Genomic DNA, 20,021 nt, shown 5'->3' with positions numbered 1-20,021 from the left:
AAACAATTACTAGAAAAATCGTAAGAGTTTGAAAGTACTATGAAATATCGACTCGTTGACAATGAAGCTGGCGGTGATCTGTTAAAGAAATCAACCCCATCTCATTAAAGGACCTACACAAATCTAGAATAAAGAATTCTAGAACATTCACTAAGGTTGGTTAGCTAGATTATCCAAGTTAAAGTAGTACTTTGTAGAAATGACTAGAATGTTGTTTCTTAAGTTGGTGGAAGAGTCTAGAAGAATGGTGAGGTTTCCACCAACATGCAAGATTAGTGTAGATAATTCTAGCTTAGGAAGTTAGTGGAATTATCTAGATATCTCTAGCATGGTGTGTCCATGCTTCTCCAAGGTTCCATCCATGCCTATAAAAGGAGAAGACATCCACACCATTTGTATCAACAAATCAACAAGCAACCAATCAATTAAGAAGAGCTAAGTAAGAGAGTGGGAAGCCTTGTAAGTAGTCTTGTAAGAGTGTGAGTGCTCTAGAGTTTGTCTCTAGAAAGTAAGTGAGTGTCATGCTTCTAAGAGTGTCCTTTGAGAGTGTTGTAATATTTGTTTGTGTAATACAAGTAATTTGTTTACTTGTATTGTCTCTCCAACACTTGTGCTAGAGTTGTGTACTCTAAGTTTCCCCCAACATGATCTATAGTCCAAGAACTCAGATATGTGACGATGAGTATGAGCCTGATGATGAAGATGTATAACCGCCTTGATCATGCCTCATCATAGAACAGATTTGGGTGTGACTTAATCTAGACAGATGATGCTTTCAGTTCAAATTTTTTCCCTTTTTCCATTTTTGACAATTATTATGTGGAACGCCATTATGCTCTAGATATAACTACTTTTTCATGAAACTCAATATGAATTTCACAAGAAGTTTTATGTGTCTCTCTATTGCCCCTTTCCTAAGTGATTCGGGCAAAACTGGTGCATACATAAAGGTCACGTTTTGAGTTAACTGAACATCCTTTGTTTGTCCTACTTTTTGTTTGGCAGCTCCATTTGGAAGGTAAAGCTACTATACGTAAGGAAGCAGTATGTGCGTCATATTGCATATAATTTGAAATCATCATTTGAAATCATCCTTAATATCATATTGCATATAACCATACTATAATAAGGTTTTCTTAGTTGTTTTCGGTTGCCCCCACTAGAAGAAATTTCTGACTCTGTCCCTAAGGGCAAGTCAAGATTAATGGAAAGGTAGTAGAAACTAAATATTGACTGGCATCTTGAGGCTATCATTGATTTTCTAACCTTAAAAGTAAATTCCTAGAATATGTGGTGGGAGCAGGGCAGGAATTTGTGCGAATTCGAGTAGCATTTGTCAAATATTTGGATGAATGTCTTATATGGCTTGTTGAAATGTTTCTATATGCAATATATCTTCAAAATTGTAAACAACTAATTTAAAAAATCATATGAATCTGAAATAAGTATGAAATGTGTACTTGCCTTCATTATCGAACCGAGAAAGCGAAAAACAAAAGAGACATTTGACGAACTGACTGTGATCTGGCTTAGATACGTGATGATGAGCGTGATGACGAGCATGATAATGATGATGCATCACCACCTTGATTGTGCCTCACAACAGAACCGAGCTGGATGTTGATAAAAGCATAGCCAGCTTTGTCCAAATCATGCATGTTTTCCTTCATAGGTTTGTCCCATACTAGATTAACCCCTATTCTATTCACTCTTGCATTAAAAAAAATTATACCAACTTCAACTCTGTCCCCGCCTTGCAAATTGAGCTTATCGTTCGATAATTGTCCCTGCCAAATATGATGGGATTTAGGTTTGTAGGATATTCTATTCCGATCTTCTTTGACCATGTAGGCTTGCAACCGAATACACTTGGTATTCTTTATAACAGCAATGGCAAGACACACAGGATCATCAGTTCCTTTGCATGAGCTATATGAGCAGAACACAGTCAACCCTTCAAAATTATGACCATCACTTAAGGGAATATCAAAACTAATTTTGGTGCCCTCGTTGACAAACTCAAACCAATTAGGAACATAATTCCCATGGAGGAAAATGCCACCAAATCCGCAAGAAGTCCATCCCTACATATACAATACAATTGCACAAGTGTCATATATATATATATATATATATATATATACACATGTACATGTGCGTTTGTGTGTGCATGTGCATGATAGGAAGGCAATGAGAGAGAGAGAGAGAGAGAGAGATACCTGTAGGATATTCTTCCTAAAATCAGTTGTGAGATTGGGGCAGCCATGCATATCAATCCACGTCATAGAGTATAATGACTTATCCAAGCCTGGAACCTCAATGAGTTTGGCTGAATTACTTGTTGAATAAGAAGAGTATCCAAGATAACTCTAATGATCCCAAGAAGAAGAAAATAGAGCACACTCTTAAAGAAAGCTCACAAAACAAACTAATTAGCAAAGCTTTTCTTATTTAGCTCTAGGCTTTGTTTTTCCTTGGATGATATACAATGCTTGAGGACTTGGGTATTTATAGCAAACCAAATGAAAGCTACACCACACACTTAATTAAACTAAGATTTCCAACTACCACACAAAACACATTAATTGCACCTAATTATGTTGTTTTCCACACAACCTTACCTAACTTTGCAATTGTAAGCAATTACATCATCAAACTAGATATGGACTTGGGCTTTAGATTGGGTTGTGGATTACTTATTGTTTTGGGTTGACATTGATTCTCAACACTCCCCCTCAATGTCAGCTCTCATTCTTTGCACTGTGCTGAGTAAACAGCGAAAAATTTCGAGCTTGCCTGTACTCAAACTTTTTGTGAACAAGTCCGCAACTTGATCATTCGTCTTGACCTGTCTCATCTCAATCTCTTCTTGTAGAACCTTTTCTCTGATAAAGTGGTAATGTACCTCCACATGCTTAGTTCTTGCATGAAAGACTGGATTTTCCGCCAAACGAATTGCCGATTGGTTATCACAGTACAATGGTACTGGATAATCTACTGGTTGATGTAGATCACTCATCAACTGTATTAGCCATGCATTCTCTTGAGCTGCCATTGCTGCTGCTATATACTCTGCTTCAGTGGTTGACAATCATTTTTGTAGTCAATGCGTTCTGGTGTTGTTACCGTGAGGGCTAATTCTTCTTCTTCCTCCGTAGCGAATAATGCTTCAGCATCCCAGCCATCTTCACTATTCTCCTTCGAACTGGAAGTAGCAGTATTACTTTCAACAGGCTCTTTCTTGGTCCAACAATCTTTCGCCATGTGGCCTATCTTCCCGCAGTTGTAACATTTGCCACTAAACTTTTTACTATTACCGCGATTCTTCCAAGCTCCGCCAGAACGAGAGCCTCCATTTCCTTGGTGACTTTGCACCTTTTCTCCATCCTTTTTAGATCCACTACCAGTGTACCGCTTGAAGGTGCCTTTGCTTTTGTTGGTGTAGAGCGCTTCCTCTTCACTCTTCAGTGAGACTCCTCCCATTTGCTTGGCCATAGCTTCTTGATCTGCAAGCAAATTTTCAAACTCAACAAGCGATGGTTGTGTCGGCCATCCTTGTATAGCGGCAATGAACCCTTGATATTCGGGTCTCAAACCATGGATAATTATTCTCTTCATCCTGGTTTTCCCAATAGGAGCTGTTGGATCTAATTCTGAAATTTCGCGGCATATCAACTTCACCTTGTGAAAGTACTGGGCAATCGTCATGTCGCGTTGTACCATCGATAGCAGCTCATTCTCGAGAAGTTGCAATTTTGTATCGTTCCTCTTCGAAAAGAGTGTAACAAAAGTGTCCCATGCTTCCTTTGGCGTTTTAGCATCCCGAATGTGCTCCATCATTTCTTCTTCTATTGTGGTCTTTAAGGCAAACATTGATTTGCCTGCTTTAATTTTCCACTTCCGCAAGACGCCGTTAGCATCTTCCGCTGCCGGTTGTGTAACTTCACTACCACCGACAACCTCCCACAAGTCTTGACCTTGAAGGTAAGACTCTATACACGTTGCCCACGTGTTATAGTTTTGGTTGTTGAGTTTCTTGATTCCTCCAACAACTTGAAGATCACCCATCGTATCGGCAAGACTTTGACTACACCGAACAAGCTTGAGTGACTACCGTGCAGAGTAATACACTACTCTTGACACAAAGAAGCTTCCTCTCAAGGTTTGTGATAACCCCAGCAATAATCTCAAGAAATCTTTTCTGATGTGGAAGATCAGTCAAAACTGCAACCACAGAGGATACTCGGAATTTCAAGAGACTTTACAACCAATGCTCTACCAAGAATGATCCCTGACCGACTTGGCTCTGATACCAATTGTTGAATAAGAAGAGTATCCAAGATAACTCTAATGATCCCAAGAAGAAGAAAATAGAGCACACTCTTAAAGAAAGCTCACAAAACAAACTAATTAGCAAAGCTTTTCTTATTTAGCTCTAGGCTTTGTTTTTCCTTGGATGATATACAATGCTTGGGGACTTGGGTATTTATAGCAAACCAAATGAAAGCTACACCACACACTTAATTAAACTAAGATTTCCAACTACCACACAAAACACATTAATTGCACCTAATTATGTTGTTTTCCACACAACCTTACCTAACTTTGCAATTGTAAGCAATTACATCATCAAACTAGATATGGACTTGGACTTTAGATTGGGTTGTGGATTACTTATTGTTTTGGGTTGACATTGATTCTCAACATTACTTACATCCAGTTCTCTCATATTTGACATTTCCGAAAAGTCTGGCATTGTTTCCAATGCAGAGCAATCATCGGCAAACAAAACTTTCAAATTTGTTGGTAAATCAGGGATCATACGAAGATATCTGCTTCCATTTAACCACAATGTTTCGAGTTTTGAAAGACCACTGAGGTTTGGTAAGCTATGAAACTCATTATCTAAAAGACGCAAATGTTGTAAATAAATTAGACTGCCAAGATCCTTAATTGCATCATCTAATGCTTCGTATGTGGGATCGAATTCTCGTAACGAATGGGGCAATTGAATACCCCTCATAGTACCGTTCAGATATAAACGAGTGAGATTCTTCAATCCTACTATGGAAGGTGGTACTTCTCTTATGGCTGTATTCTCTGCTTCAAGTGTTCTCAGTTATATCATCTCCCCTATATCCTCATGCACTTCTCTAAATTTTGAACATCCCTTAAGAAGAAGAGTCTCAACAGATTTCAATTTATAGAAATCCCTTGGAAGAGAAATAAGCTTATCACACCAGTTAAGGTTCACCAAAGAAAGTCTTTTAAGATGACCAATGGAGGGGTGAATCTGGGACAAGCTCCTACAGTATTCCAATATCAATTCTTCAAGATTTGGGACTTGTGAAAAGTCCGGTGATTTTCTAAGTGATAGGATTTACTAAGATTAATGATTTTCAACTTTTGAAGCGACTGTTGCACAAAATCGATGGAAAATTGAAATTAATATCCAAAAAAAAGATCACATAAAAAAGAGAGAAAAAAATCCAAAAACAAATTGAAACAGAATATCGTCATGTGTAATTGAATGTACCTTGTAACCCTCCCAAACTTGTACCAATCTGCTCCGCTGCATGTCTAAAATAACTAGTTTCTCTTGATTTAAAAAGGCGTCCGGTATGGACTTTAATTGGCATCCGCTCCAGCTCAATCACATTAAGTTTTTGGGAATATGTTTGTATCCTCCATAGAGCTGCACGTTGCTGAGCTCAAGCAATCTCAGTTTCTCCATGTTTCCAAATGCTTCTGTACTGAACCTGAACGCATTGCCATTGAAATCTTGTATAGACAAATGTAGACCAAGTCCTTCAACTTCTTCAATTCCCTGTTAACAAAACGTTATATTGGGTAAGAAAAGGATTATCTGCATATTGTAGACATCGAAATTTCGGTGAAATGAATGTTAACCAATAATTAAAATTTCAACGCTTACGTGTCACATAAATTTTACATGTAGCGTGTGACTCAACGAAAAATCGAAATAAATTGGAAAGGTCATCAAATAGGACACGTGTCAATATCTGGCAGAAATGATTTATTTCATCTGATTATTTAAATCCAAAAATCAAGTTTTGGAATTCTATAAATAGGAGGCCAAAGCATTCATTTTGGAAGGGGAGAAGGAGGAAGAAAGAAAGGAAGAGAAAGAAAGAAGGAAATTTACATCACACCAAAACCTTGAAGCTTTGAAACTCTAAAGCTCTCAAGCAAATCCCGAAGGATCAAGAAAACACTTTTCGTTCTTCGTCAAATCCTCTTAAGATCAAGCCCCAACGGCCCTTGAAGAACTTCCACCGACTCAAGATCAAGCCCCGACGGCCCCTTGAAGAAAGTGTTCATCGTTCATCATCCGTTCATCCTAAGATCAAGCCCCAACGGCCCTTGAAGAACTTCCACCGACTCAAGATCAAGCCCCGACGGCCCCTTGAAGAAAGTGTTCATCGTTCATCATCCGTTCATCCTAAGATCAAGCCCCAACGGCCATTTGGATCAACAACCTCAACAAATCCACACATCCAATCGTTCTTCAAGGTTAAGCCCAAAAGCCCTTGAAGATCCGCTCATCCATCAACCTTCAAGATTAAGCCCAAAAGCCCTTGAAGATCCGCTCATCCATCAACCTTCAAGATCAAGCCCAAAGGCCCTTGAAGAAATCCATACACCCAGTCTTCAAGATCAAGCCCAAAAGCCCTCGAAGATCCGTTCATCAACTGTTCATCCCTAGATCAAGCCCCGACGGCCCTTTGGATCAACAGCTCATCCGCAAACCTACACCCTACGAAGATAGAATCAGAGGATCAAATTACAAAGAGATTGTAACCCCAAAATCATTAAATACAAAAAATATATTTTGTACACGAATTCTGGTGTCTTGTTTCAGGAATTTTTCGTGTTTACACATATATTTTACGTGATTAAAGAGTTTATTGTCATTGTTGACAAACTTAAACCAATCAGGAACATAATTCCCATGGAGGAAAATGCCACCAAATCTCCAAGAAGTCCATCCCTATATACACAATACAAGTGTCATATGTATATACATGTACATGTGCGTTTGTGTGTGCATGTGCACGATAGGAAGGCAATGAGAGAGAGAGATACCCGTACGATGTTCTTCGTAAAATCAGCCGTGAGTTTGGTGCACTTTTTCATATCAATCAGTGTCATGGAGTCTAATGATTCATCCAAGCCTGGAACCTCACGGAGTTTGAGTGAATCACTAACATCCAGTTCTCTCATATTTGACATTTTCGAAAAGTCCAGCATTTTTACCAATGAAGGGCACCCACGCGCATGCAAAAATTTCAAATTTGTGGATAAATCACAGATTGTACGAAGTTTATAGCAATTATTTAACCTCAAGGTTTCAAGCTTTGAAAGACCACGAAGGCTGCATAGGATATGCAAATGATTCTCTTCAAGATGCAAATCTTGTAAAGAAATTAGACTTCCAAGATCCTTAGGGATTTCATCATCAGATAATTCGCAGTGTGAGAGATTTAATTCCCTTAAAGATTTTAATCCTCGTAACGAATAGGGCAGAATACTTTTCACACCTTTTAGGGATAAACGAGTGAGATTCTTCAATCCTACTATGGAAGGTGGTACTTTTCTTATGGCTGTATAATTTGCTTCAAGTATTCTCAATGATATCATCTCCCCTATATCCTCATGCACTTCTCTAAATTGTAAACATCCATTAAGAAGAAGAGTCTCAACAGATTTTGACTTATAGAAATCTCTTGGAAGAGAACTAAGCATTTTGCATCCTGTAGAGTTCACCAAAGAAAGTCTTTTAAGATGACCAATGGAGGGGTGAATCTCGGACAATTTGTCACAGCCTTCCAAAATCAACTCTCCAAGATTTAGGAGTTGTGAAAAGTCGGGTGAATTAATTAGGAAAAAGAAAAACTGAGATCAATGATTTTCAACTTCTGAAGCGACTGTTGCAGAAAACCAAAAGAAAATTGAGATTAATATCCAAAAAAAAGATCTCATAGAGAAAGAGAAGGAAATTGAAAAACAAATAGAAACAGAACATCATTATGTGTAAAAGATTGTACCTTGGAAACCTTACAAACTTGTACCAATTGGCTACCCTGTATGTCTAGAAAAACCAGTTTCTCTAGATTAAAAAAGTCACCTGGTATGGACTGCAAAGGGAATCCACGCCAACACAACCATATTAACTTTATGGTAACATGTTTATATTCTCCAATGAGCTGCACGTTGATGAGTTGAAGCAATCTCAATTTCTTCATATTTGCAAATGCTTCTGTACTGAACGCATACCTTTCGAAATCTTGTATTGATAAATGTAGAGCAAGTCCTTCAACTTCTTCAGTTCCCTGTTAACATGACGTCATATTGGGTAAGAAAAGGATTGTCTGCATGTACCTTGGTCTTTTTACAACCACATATATTTACGCAGGAATGTTGTTTAATATATAATAGACATACGTGGTATAATGTATAATGTTTTTCTTGTATGGTGCATTAATACAAAATTTTATTGGAAGTGTACTTACAGATTTATCTGTCAATACTTCGGTTACCACTTGAGGGTTCCACAATCTGCTCCATTTTTCAGGGTGGTCAGCGAATTTTTCAGAAATGATTACTCTGGTCATTTCTCGAAGCAAATCATGCATATTCAACTCGTTGCGTTCAAAAGTTACAAGGCATCGTTGACAAAGGACATTGATTCCTATTGTTGCAGACAATTCACATCCATCTAATACTTTTGTGACATAGTCCTTATCCCATCCAATAAAGAAACAAGATATGTCAAGGAATATAGCCTTCTGTGTATCATCTAGCCCTTCAAAGCTTATTCTTAGTGGTTTTATTATTTTTTCTTCAGGAGTTCTTTTCAATTTTGCCAATTGACTTTCTCATTCTGCTATGGTTCTTTTAATAAAAAAAGAGCCTAAAACTTCAAGTGCTAGTGGCAAACCTCCACAGTAAGAAACGATCTTTCTTGAGAGTTCGAGATATTCTCAATTAGGCCAACTATTACTGAAGGCATGCCAACTAAAGAGCTCCAGAGCTTCTTCTTCATTCATTTCATGAAGCTGATATATCTTGTCCACTCCAACTTGGTGTAGTAACTGTTCATCTCGTGTCGTTATGATAATTCTACTTTCTGGACCAAACCAATCATGATTTCCAGCTATTGCATTCAATTGTTCCACTTCATCTATGTTGTCCATGATGACAAGTACCCTTCTACGTCGAAATTGTTGTTTAATCAGACTGATACCTCCATCAACATTGCTTATTTCAGACTTTTCTTTCAAGATGTCAGAAACTAGTGTTTTTTGCAAATAAACCAGACCGTGTTTACTTGTAGTGTTGCTAACGTCGGCAAGGAAACTTTTGAATTTGAACATATGATGAATTTGGTTGTAAATGGCTTTGGCAGTTGTTGTTTTACCCAATCCACCCATCCCCCAAATTCCAACCATGAGAACATTTGATCCGCAACTTGAAAGATTACTGATAATACCTTGAATGCAAGAATTGATTCCAACTGGGTACTTGGCCACATCTAGTTCGTTTGTGCTCGGAAGCCATTCCGTAATATTCTTGTCAACAATTTCTCTAATAAACTTTGCTTCGCACCTGAAAATTGAATTCGTCAACATTAGTGGGACTCAATGAACTATCACTACATAAACAATTTTCTTTCCTTCATATATATAGACACACACACAAACTAGCTACTAGCTAGTATGTTATTATGACTAACTTGAACTACAGAAAGAACGTAATTCTGAAATGCTTTTAGCTAAATCTCCGTTCTGCTTCCTGACATGTGAAGGATCAACATGATAGAATATTGGCAAAACATGTCGCCCAAGTTTGGATCTGCACTCCATGATCTTCACCAGCTCGTCAAGATACCAACTCGAATCTGCATACATCTTTGAGAAGACAATGATAGATATCCTCGACTCTTCGATTCCCTGGTAGAGTTCTTCTTTTATTTCTTCCCCACTTTTTGGATCGTCCTCATCCATATAAGCCTTGTATCCCCTGTCTTCGATTGCATAGTGGAGGTGGCTCGTGAAGCCCTTGCGCGTGTCTTCGCCGCTAAAGTTCAAGAACACGTCGTAATTCCAAAGTTTTGACTTGAAGGAGAATGAAGAGGGGCCTTCGTGGGCTGTCATGGGGGTATCCACCGTTATTGCACTGCGGTGGTTCAGATCACAGACTGAAAAAATGGTAGACACCGAAAATATTCTTGGCACTGAGGAAGGAAAGGAACATAAAAAGACAAAGACTATCGAAAATATTCTTGGCCGTGACTACGGCTATTCAACTTTTCTAGATTTTCTTAGTGAGATGATTGCATTCTTGTTCAAAACAACTTTTGTAGACTCCGTAATAAAGCCGTTTCTCATATGTTTGTCCGTTGAAAGTTTTGGATTGAACTACCCCTCTAAATGAGAAGCCATTTAGATTACACAAAAATATTTTATTTTCCTAAAATTTACAAACACTGCCATTTTCAAACAAAAAACATCGAACATTCGGATTTATTTATTTATTTTAGCAGAATTTAGTATTTGAAATTCCATTAGAAATCATCATTATCTTACAAATTTAGAAATATTAGCTTTATGGCTTTTGAATTCAAATTGTTGATAGTTGCTTACTCAATAAATGACAACAATTATACCTATATTTTCATATTATAATGAACCCACTAGCCACATTAGAAATATATACTATTGTTAATGTGCTATTTTATAAAACTAACAATAAGAGCATATCTAAAGGATATGTCAAATTTTTTTCTTATAAAAAAAAAAGAAAAGAATATGTCAAAACTACCACGTAGATACAACAATAGAAAATGGCAATAAACTCTCTCCAACCGAGCCTTCAATTTCTTACGTGGCGCTGAGTCAATTCAAGGCAAAGCCTTTGGCTATCAAATTTGACATCAGATGTCAAATTTACTAAATAATTTTTTAATAGATTAATATAATATATAATAAATATTGTTGTGTTTTGAAGTATTTGATTGGTTGCCTCAATAATTGGACAAAAAAAAAAGATAATATTTTTTTTATTAAATGACATTATTATTTAACATATCTAGTGGAGCAAAATATTTTACAAAATGTTAAATTGCCACATAAGCCATCAAATATCATTTTGATGTTTAAAATTCGACACTTCCTTCTAAGGGTGTATCCAATAACTTCCAACAAACTATCAATAAATTCGAATAAACGTACCCAACTATAGAGCAAACCTACCAATACTTCCAACAAACGTACCAAATTGTAGCTTCGAACAATTATTTCAGCTGTATATAAATTAAGGAAAACTAATGAAAATGGCTTGAAAACTTTGAGTTTTAACGATAAGGACAAAATAAAGGGTAAAGTGAATAGTACCAGGTTTGACTTTTTAGTGTAAAAATATGATTTTTCGTTAAAAGTGAACAGTACCATGGATTTTTCGTTAAAACTTCTTAATTTAAATTAAGGTTGATGCTGATACGAACTCTATATCTCTAATACGAAATCTTCATTGGGCCAACGGTGCATTTTCATGTCCAAAATCCCTTCCTTTCTAGGCTTTCTCTATTTTGGCCTTTTATTTTCGGCCTCATTTCTAAACATGTTTTTTTTCAGGAAGCTGACACTTCCAAAATCTTAATATGCACTCCTTTTATATTTTTAAAGATAGCCATTAGACCCGCCCCACAACCATATTTCTCCATCATATCTTATAATCTCAACCCTCATAGTTAAAAAATTAAAACACTCTTTTTTCACCCACCATATTCCTAAAACGTCCATCAACTTAACTATGTTTCAAAAATTCTAGTATTAGTTTCCAATGATTCTTCAAAGGGAGATTATATTCACACACCCCAAATTGCTTCTCTCACACCTTTTTAATATTTACTACACACCACTAACACTTGATAGAAAAATATTAAAAAATTAAAAGGGTATGGAAGAAGTAATTTGGGGTGTGTGAATATAATCTCCCTTCTTCAAAAGATTGTCAATATTAAATCATAGAAATGTAATTGAGAAGATCTAAACATAAACATGGTTGCCTTGCACTGAAGAAGAACAAAAGTACAAACACCAACATCTGAACTTGAACTGGAATTACTCTCTCCTTTCAAAACGTGGTCCAAAATCATAGGAAACTCAGTGCCAGTTTTAGGTTTCACTGCATGTCTTCTCCAGTTCAAGATGGGAATTAGTAGTCCTGCTCATCTGTAATGCCCAATCTCACAATGCCTTTAATCCATGATGTCTGTATTCTCCAATGGAACAACTAGCACGTTTGAAGATCTGGCAGCAATTAACAAAGAAGAAGGTTTGTAATCAACATAAAAAATAAAACCGATTGGGTAATTTTACACTTTAATCCACTCCCTCATGAAGGGTTTAAGGCTTATAAGCTGCCGAAGAAAGCTAGTGCATTCTCTTCGTGTTCTTTAATTTTTTTTCTTCTGGCTTTAAAATATTTTAGGATTAATTTTTAGTATGGCTTTAGAAGTCATTTTACAAAAGGTCAAATGTGTCATTAAATTTTTCATCAAGATGTGGTTGGGGAAATAGGAGTGTGGGGTGGGTATAACAGCTCTCTTTTTAAATTATCTTTTCTAATTCTCTTAATTTGATTTCCAATTTTGCCCCTGTATCACTTTTAATAGAGTAATGATATTCATACCATGTTTTTGTACCACATTTTCATATCATTTTAGGTGACATTTGATGTGGATAGCCACATCATTTAATATCTCTAGACTCTTGAAAACCTATTGAGAGTGATGACATCAGGGCCGGCCCAGGTCCAGTGCGGGCAGGACGATTGTTCGAGGCCCAAAAAAATTGAGGGCACCAAAATTATTAGGGTGATATATTTATATATGTTTTTATTAGAGTATAAATTTATAAAATTTGGTTTAGTGACCGAGAAATTTAACTAGAACTTGTGGTTTTGTTGTTTAAAATTAATGAGGAGGTTTTAGGTTCAAAACACCATGTATGCTTATTTACATTCTAATTTTTACAAATTTCTTTTCATAATAGTATAAATTTATAAAATTTAGCTAAAAGATCAAGAAGTTTAATTAGAAACAATGGTTTTTGTTGTTTAAAATTAACGAGAGGTCCTGAGTTCAAAATGCTATGTGCATGTTCATTTTTTTCAATTTTTACAAATTTTTGTTTTGTTGTTAATTTATTTACTAACTAATAGCTATGTGTGTTCTTTTTTAAATATTTATTCCAATTGAAGTCTAATCTTCAACAACGAGTAATGCGTAGACTAAATTTGCAAATAATATTACGTGTCATCAAAATGTTTAATTTAGTATTCATTCATTACTTATACATATCCTTAAACACTTGAAAACATTATTATTTTTTTAATCTTATATTGACGAGGTTAGTAAATAAGAAAAAATACCTCACGATTTATACAAAAACACTTTAAAAGTTCAAATGGAAAACAAAATTGGTAATCTATCTACTTGTAAGCCCGAAGTTTTTTGGTTTCTTTCTCTCGATACAAAATAAATTAGTTATTCCGTATTTCTAAATTATTAAGTTTGATGTATTTTTCTAAATATAATTTTATCGATGTCTTATGTGTGAAAACAAATAATTTTTTATATGAAGTGAGAGCACATTTTTTTACGTCGCATTGGGTCTCAAAAATCTCTGGACTGACCCTTGGTGACATAAATATGATAGGAAACTGTAGAGACCTTTTGTGCTCTAGAAGCAATGCAATACCAGATACGTCATCTCCACACAAAAGCCAAGTCGGCCATTTCAGGGAATTTGCCACCGATATTCAAAAATATTGTTCAATATTGTTAATGAACATGAGATTGCATATTTGGTTTCTGGGGATACTTTTGTTAGATTGTTCAGGATTTAACTTGAACGCTCGATTATAATCAAAAGTGAGCAGATGGTTTGTTTTATGTTTGCTTTCTTTCTTGCATGTAGTGGTATTTTGCTTCTTAAACTACATTTCTTGAGGCTTCGTTGTTAGCTACTTGCTTTTGTACGATGTTTATAAAAAATATTTTTCACTTTTGGCAGTGATTGGGCAATGCATCCATTTGAGTTGTGATGACACAATGTAAAACGTTGTTATGGCTATTTTGTATTTTTAGAAGATTGAGAACAACCATTAATGGAGCAACATTTTTTAAAATGTTTGGATGCTAAGTTTAGTTCATTTGAGTAGTTTAATTTTACATTGACATGGTTGAAATTCCTAGAAAATAAAAACGTGAGCTTATTCTTTGTTATGATGTTCAAAATATGAATTATGATAGCCACACCTATTATCCAGTATTTCAGAAAGATTGTTTGTTGCCCTTGCTTAGCAACAATTTTATTTTGTTGAAAAGAATGAAGAAAGATGCACATTGATAACATTTGCTATGCTATTGTCTCATAGCAATTCTGGAATGAAAAAAAAAATCTACACAAAATTCCTCCAATTTTTTTTCATCAGGAAAATCAATCCCAAATGAAAGATTAATGAGACTTCCAAGAAAAGAAACGCCCAGAATTAATGGAGTCCCACCAATTTATTCAAGTCATCAAAATCATACTTAATGAGGTTTTCAAAATTCTAGGAACATTAAAAAAAAATTAGAGGTAAAATTTGAAATCAAATTAAGAAAATTAGAATATGTAAATTAGAAGTACAGGAGGAGTATAAATTGAGATTATGGTAGTGCTAATAATAATTTTTTTTTTTTTTTTCATTTCAAATTGACGATGAGGGGAATTCAAACTCATAAATGAGGAAGAGGGGATGAGAACTTGAAGCTCCTCTTTCAATATTGTTAGGAAGAAAAGTATATAAAACTAGAGGTGTAACATCCCACATCGTCCAGAAAAGTGGATCTTGTAAGTCTTATATGTATATTCTCATCCCTACCTAGCACGAAGCCTTTTGGGAGCTCACTGGCTTCAGAGTTTGTCGGAACTCCGAAGTTAAGCGAGTAGTGCGCAAGAGCATTCCCATGATGGGTGACTCACTGGGAAGTTCTCGTGTGAGTTCCCAGAAACAAAACCGTGAGGGCGTGGTCGGGGCCCAAAGTGGATAATATCGTTCTACGGTGTTGGAGCGGGCCCGAGATGTGGTGGACCCCGGACCGAGATGTGACAATTTGGTATCAGAGCTTAACCTTGATCGTGGTGTGCCGACCAGAGATTAAACATTAATTTATCCTCCCATGTTTTTAATTAGCGGTAAACAAAACACAACATTTCCTTGAAGTCTTCACATGAATAATCTCCACAATATTATAATTATATATCTAAATAATTGAAAAAAAGGACATTTCCATTAATTATTTTAGAACTTCAGTTTAAATGAGTCATATGTTGCGCACAAGGGATTGAATCAAAGAGCAAATATGAAAGTACTAAATGTAAAAATTGTAGCAATAACCCCTCAATTTTAACGTCATTTAATTTTAATCTAATTTGAGCAATGGTCCTTAAATTTTGACTCCATTGTAATACTAACTTCCAACGTGACTCATTTTAATAAAAGTTATGACAAAATTGATAAAAATGACCATAACTACCGTTTTGATGAGTTAAATGACCAATTATCACAGATTTTTGAGGTTAATATTGAGAGACTGTTATCCTGAATTTTCTTAATTCCTTAGTAATCCTTACCCAATTAAAATAATAATTAATTAAATTAAAAAAACCAAATATTTGAAATGCCAAATTTACAAAGGAAGCAAAACGAGGATCAGGAGGGAGGCAGATTCTCCGCCCTCCCACTTCCGTGCCCTCCCGTGCCCTTCTGTTTGTGTGGTCACGGTTAATTTTTTGCATAGGTTGCGAATTGAAGTTAGTGTATTTGTGTTAATTGGGATTTATGGGTTGATTTTTGCGATTAAGTTTCTAATTTTATGTTTCACTTAGTCTGATTTACTGTTTCCCGAGGCTAATGGAGGAGCAAACTCAGATTTGGGTCTTGTTTTGTTTTTCAAATTTTCATCACTTCATTTGGACTTGTAATGTGCTAACATGGATTTTCGGTATTAATTTCTGTTCATGGTTCAAAATTTGGGTGTGAGTGTAGCTCTATTTCGCTGCTCGAGCTTCCGAGTAATGTGATAAGCAGATCAAACAATTGATTCGGGTATATATAGGCATTTCAACAAGAAATCTGGTGACATCATTGCGTTTTACTTTTAGTCAGTTTAAGGGTGTTGGTGCTGCATTATACTACTGATACGCATGTAAAAATTTGTCTCGTAAGTCAGCAGTAATTTATCAAGAAAGGGTTACAGTGTGTCAAAATTTGTTACTTTTTGGTGGCCTAAGTTGGGGCATAAGTTTTCCAATGCTTTTGAGTGTTTGTGCTCCTTTTTCTTAATCTTCATAACAATGATTATGATCTCTTTTTATCTCTGTGCAAACGTTTTCTAAAGTTGTTAGAAGTTGGGCATCAAAAAAAGTTCATGACAGGATACCCGAGCGGATATGTGGCACCATTTTTCTTACATAATTTTTTTACACGTTTATGGGGAGCCCATTCTGTAATGTATTTTTACGATCCAAACTGTCTGGCTTTTAGAACATCATTCATATATCATATTTGCAAAAAGATTAGACAAATCCAAAAATATTAGAATATTCATTTGTAGTGAAGAAAATGGACGAATACAGTTCTATAAAGAAACTCTAAACTCTTAATCCAGTGGTCATTTGGATTTCAGATTGGGTGATTTTTGGTAGACATGATCTTTGAGGGAAGACATAAAAAAAATAGATGGTTCGAATTGTTGAAATGCATTACAAAGTCAACCTTACAAAAATCTGTGTAAAAAATTATGTCACGGATCTGACCCCATATATATATATATATATATATATATATATAACAATCCTTTCAAATGGACAATGGCGATTCCTCTGATGAACATAGAGGATTCCGATTTATTGCCATCTCCAAGATAGGTTGGTGAAAAATACCATCGTGATCATATTCGTCTTTTCCTCAATCCAAGATATTGGTATGAAAGACTTCTGATAGAAACAAAATGAAACGGAATTTTATGACGTGATTGTATAGTTTATAGATTGAACCAGAATTTTATAACGCGATTGTACACATAAACGAAGTATTGCACCAGTTATATAAAACAGAAGAACGAGGACGACAAGAAATTTCTCGGTCAACATGCACTCCTTAAGTTTGTTATTTAAGACTGATGACAAAAGAACCGGAATTTTATGACGCGATTGTACAATTTATAAATTGAACCGGAATTTTATAACACGATTGTACACATAAACAAATTAATGCACCAATTATATAAGACAAAAGAACGAGGACGAGAAGAAATTTCTCAGTCAACATGCACTTCTTAAGTTTGTTATATTCTTTTACGTTGAACAGAATATAGAACTGGTAGATATAAAGAATACGAGGAGTGAAAATTATTACCTTGGGCGAATTACATTTGTAGACTATGTGAATTATAATATGTCAATTATTATAATAATTGATGTAACAAGTGGACTTCACTTTGTAAAAATGAACTACAAATAAGTTTTAAACAATACAGATAAGCGTGGTTCAGTTTGATTTGGTTCAAGTTTTAAACAATACACCAATCAACATAGCAACATCGTTCAAATTAGTTTTGGTTTAACCCATTTCCAAATAAGTCAAATCGAATCAAGCCGAACCAAGCTAATTATAATTTTATTTAGTTCAATTGAAACCGTAAGACCAGAGGGTGGTGCTTCGCGACCTCACAAGTCACAAGTGAATGCGATGATCCTGATCCACTCCGCTTTGTCCGACGACACGCGTACGGTGGTGAATTCAGTCGAAGCCAAGCTCACCAACATGGTCCCCCTTCCTTAAGTGATTCAGGCAAAACTGGTGCATAGATAAAGGTCACGTTTTGAGTTAACTGAACATCTTTTGTTTGTCCTACTTTTTGATTGGCAGGTCCGTTCGGAAGGTAAAGCTATTTTACGTAATGGAACAGTTTGTGAGTCTTAACTTTGTTAGGAGGTGTTGTTCAATCACTCTCGGGCAAGATGCAATCATTGGAGGTGACTGTGTTAGGTGTTAGGAGGTGATTGTGCTGCATGCATAACTCACGGGCGAGATGCAATCATTGGCAGAGGATACTCCGATGTTAGCTCCAAGAGTAATGGACCTATTGCCAGAAATACTAAGGTTGGACCAGTTGGAAGGCAGCAAAAACTTCAATTGATAGCAAATGACGATGATAAATCTTATCAAAAAAGTGAGCCAGACAACACTTGTAAGGGCAAGTGTACCCCTTTTTTTTTTTTTTTTTTTACACAAATGTACCACTTTGTTATATGTAAAATGTATTTGTGACATCCCACATCGCTCAGGGGAGTGATCCTTATATGTATATTCTCATCCCTACCTAGCACGAGGCCTTTTGGGAGCTCACTGGCTTCGGGTTCCATCGGAACTCCGAAGTTAAGCGAGAAGGGGGCTAGAGCAATCCCATGATGGGTGACCCACTGGGAAGTTGCTCGTGAGTTCCCAAAAACAAAACCGTGAGGGAATGGTAAGCCCAAAGCGGACAATATCGTGCTACGGTGGTGGAGCGGGCCCGGGAAGTAGTCCCGCCCCGGTCGGGATGTGACAATTGGTATGAGGCTAACCCTGGTCGCGTGTGTGCCGACGAGGACGTCGGGCCCCTAAGGGGGGTAGATTGTGACATCCCACATCGCCTAGGGGAGTGATCCTGATATGTATATTCCCATCCCTACCTAGCACGAGGCCTTTTGGGAGCTCACTGACTTCGGGTTCCATCGGAACTCCGAAGTTAAGCGAGAAGGGGGCTAGAGCAATCCCATGATGGGTGACCCACTGGGAAGTTGCTCGTGAGTTCCCAAAAACAAAACCGTGAGGGAATGGTAAGCCCAAAGCGGACAATATCGTGCTACGGTGGTGGAGCGGGCCCGGGAAGTAGTCCCGCCCGGGTCGGGATGTGACAATTGGTATCAGAGCCAATCCCTGGCGGGAAGTGTGCCGACGAGGACGTCGGGCCCCTAAGGGGGATGGATTGTAACATCCCACATCGCCCAGGGGAGTGATCTTTAAATGTATATTCTCATCCCTACCTAGCACGAGGCCTTTTGGGAGCTCACTGGCTTCGGGTTCCATAGGAACTTCGAAGTTAAGCGAGAAAGGGGCTAGAACAATCTCATGATGGGTGACCCACTGGGAAGTTGCTCGTGAGTTCCCAAAAACAAAACCGTGAGGGAATGGTAAGCCCAAAGTGGACAATATCGTGCTACGGTGGTGGAGCGGGTCCGGGAAGTGATCCGTCCTGGGCCGGGATGTGACAGTATTCCTATTTTTTTTGTAAGTACCATTTTTTATGTAAAATGTACCCATTTTTTAATGTAAAATCTATTTATTTTTTAATCTAAATGTACCATTGTTTTTTTAATATAAAATGTACCCATTGTTTTCTATATAAAATGTACCCACGTTTCTATGTAAATGTACCAATTTTTTTATATATAAAATGTTGCTAAATTTTATTATATAAATGTACTCATTTATAAAAATTAAAAAAAATTCCATTTCTTTTATAATCTAGAATGCACCCATAAGCAATTATTATTATTATTATTTTTTATCAAAACCCATAAACAATTTTGAATAATTAAATTGGTAATGTAAATGAAAGCAAAAAAAAAAAAAAAAAAAAAAACGATTGAGTCTTTATTGGTATTATTGCATCTCTTTTATTATTATGTCATTTACGTAGCAGGAAAGGGACTTCAATAAAGCATCTAAAATGCATAAGGTTTGAGTCTATAACAGTTAGAAACCAGGGACTGCAACTAAACTATCCCTTGAAAAAATCATATGAATCTGAAATAAGTATGAAATATGTACTTGCCTTCATTATCGAACGGAGAAAGCGAAAACAAAAGAGGCATTTGATGAACTGACTGTGATCTGGC

General features: G+C 36.4%; 1 pseudogene across 1 annotated transcript; it reads right to left on the bottom strand.

Annotated features, from left to right (window-relative positions):
- Nucleotides 1–1,529: 1,529 nt before the first annotated feature.
- LOC137748185 (TMV resistance protein N-like) lies at nucleotides 1,530–10,178 on the bottom strand (annotated as a pseudogene). The gene is made up of 10 exons (XR_015953083.1): nucleotides 9,758–10,178; nucleotides 8,535–9,676; nucleotides 8,070–8,354; nucleotides 7,108–7,949; nucleotides 6,914–7,012; nucleotides 5,537–5,827; nucleotides 4,715–5,415; nucleotides 3,493–3,497; nucleotides 2,220–2,337; nucleotides 1,530–2,084 (listed from the first exon to the last, which is right to left on the bottom strand). The product of XR_015953083.1 is annotated as a TMV resistance protein N-like (transcript).
- Between the last annotated feature and the right edge of the window lie 9,843 nt (nucleotides 10,179–20,021).

The sequence above is a fragment of the Pyrus communis genome, chromosome 2, assembly GCF_041283825.1.
Source record: "Pyrus communis isolate YQ-2024b chromosome 2, ASM4128382v1, whole genome shotgun sequence".
NCBI classification, from domain to species: Eukaryota; Viridiplantae; Streptophyta; class Magnoliopsida; order Rosales; family Rosaceae; genus Pyrus; species Pyrus communis.
Note: the sequence above shows the minus strand (reverse complement) of the source record. Positions and strands in the feature narration are given on the sequence as shown.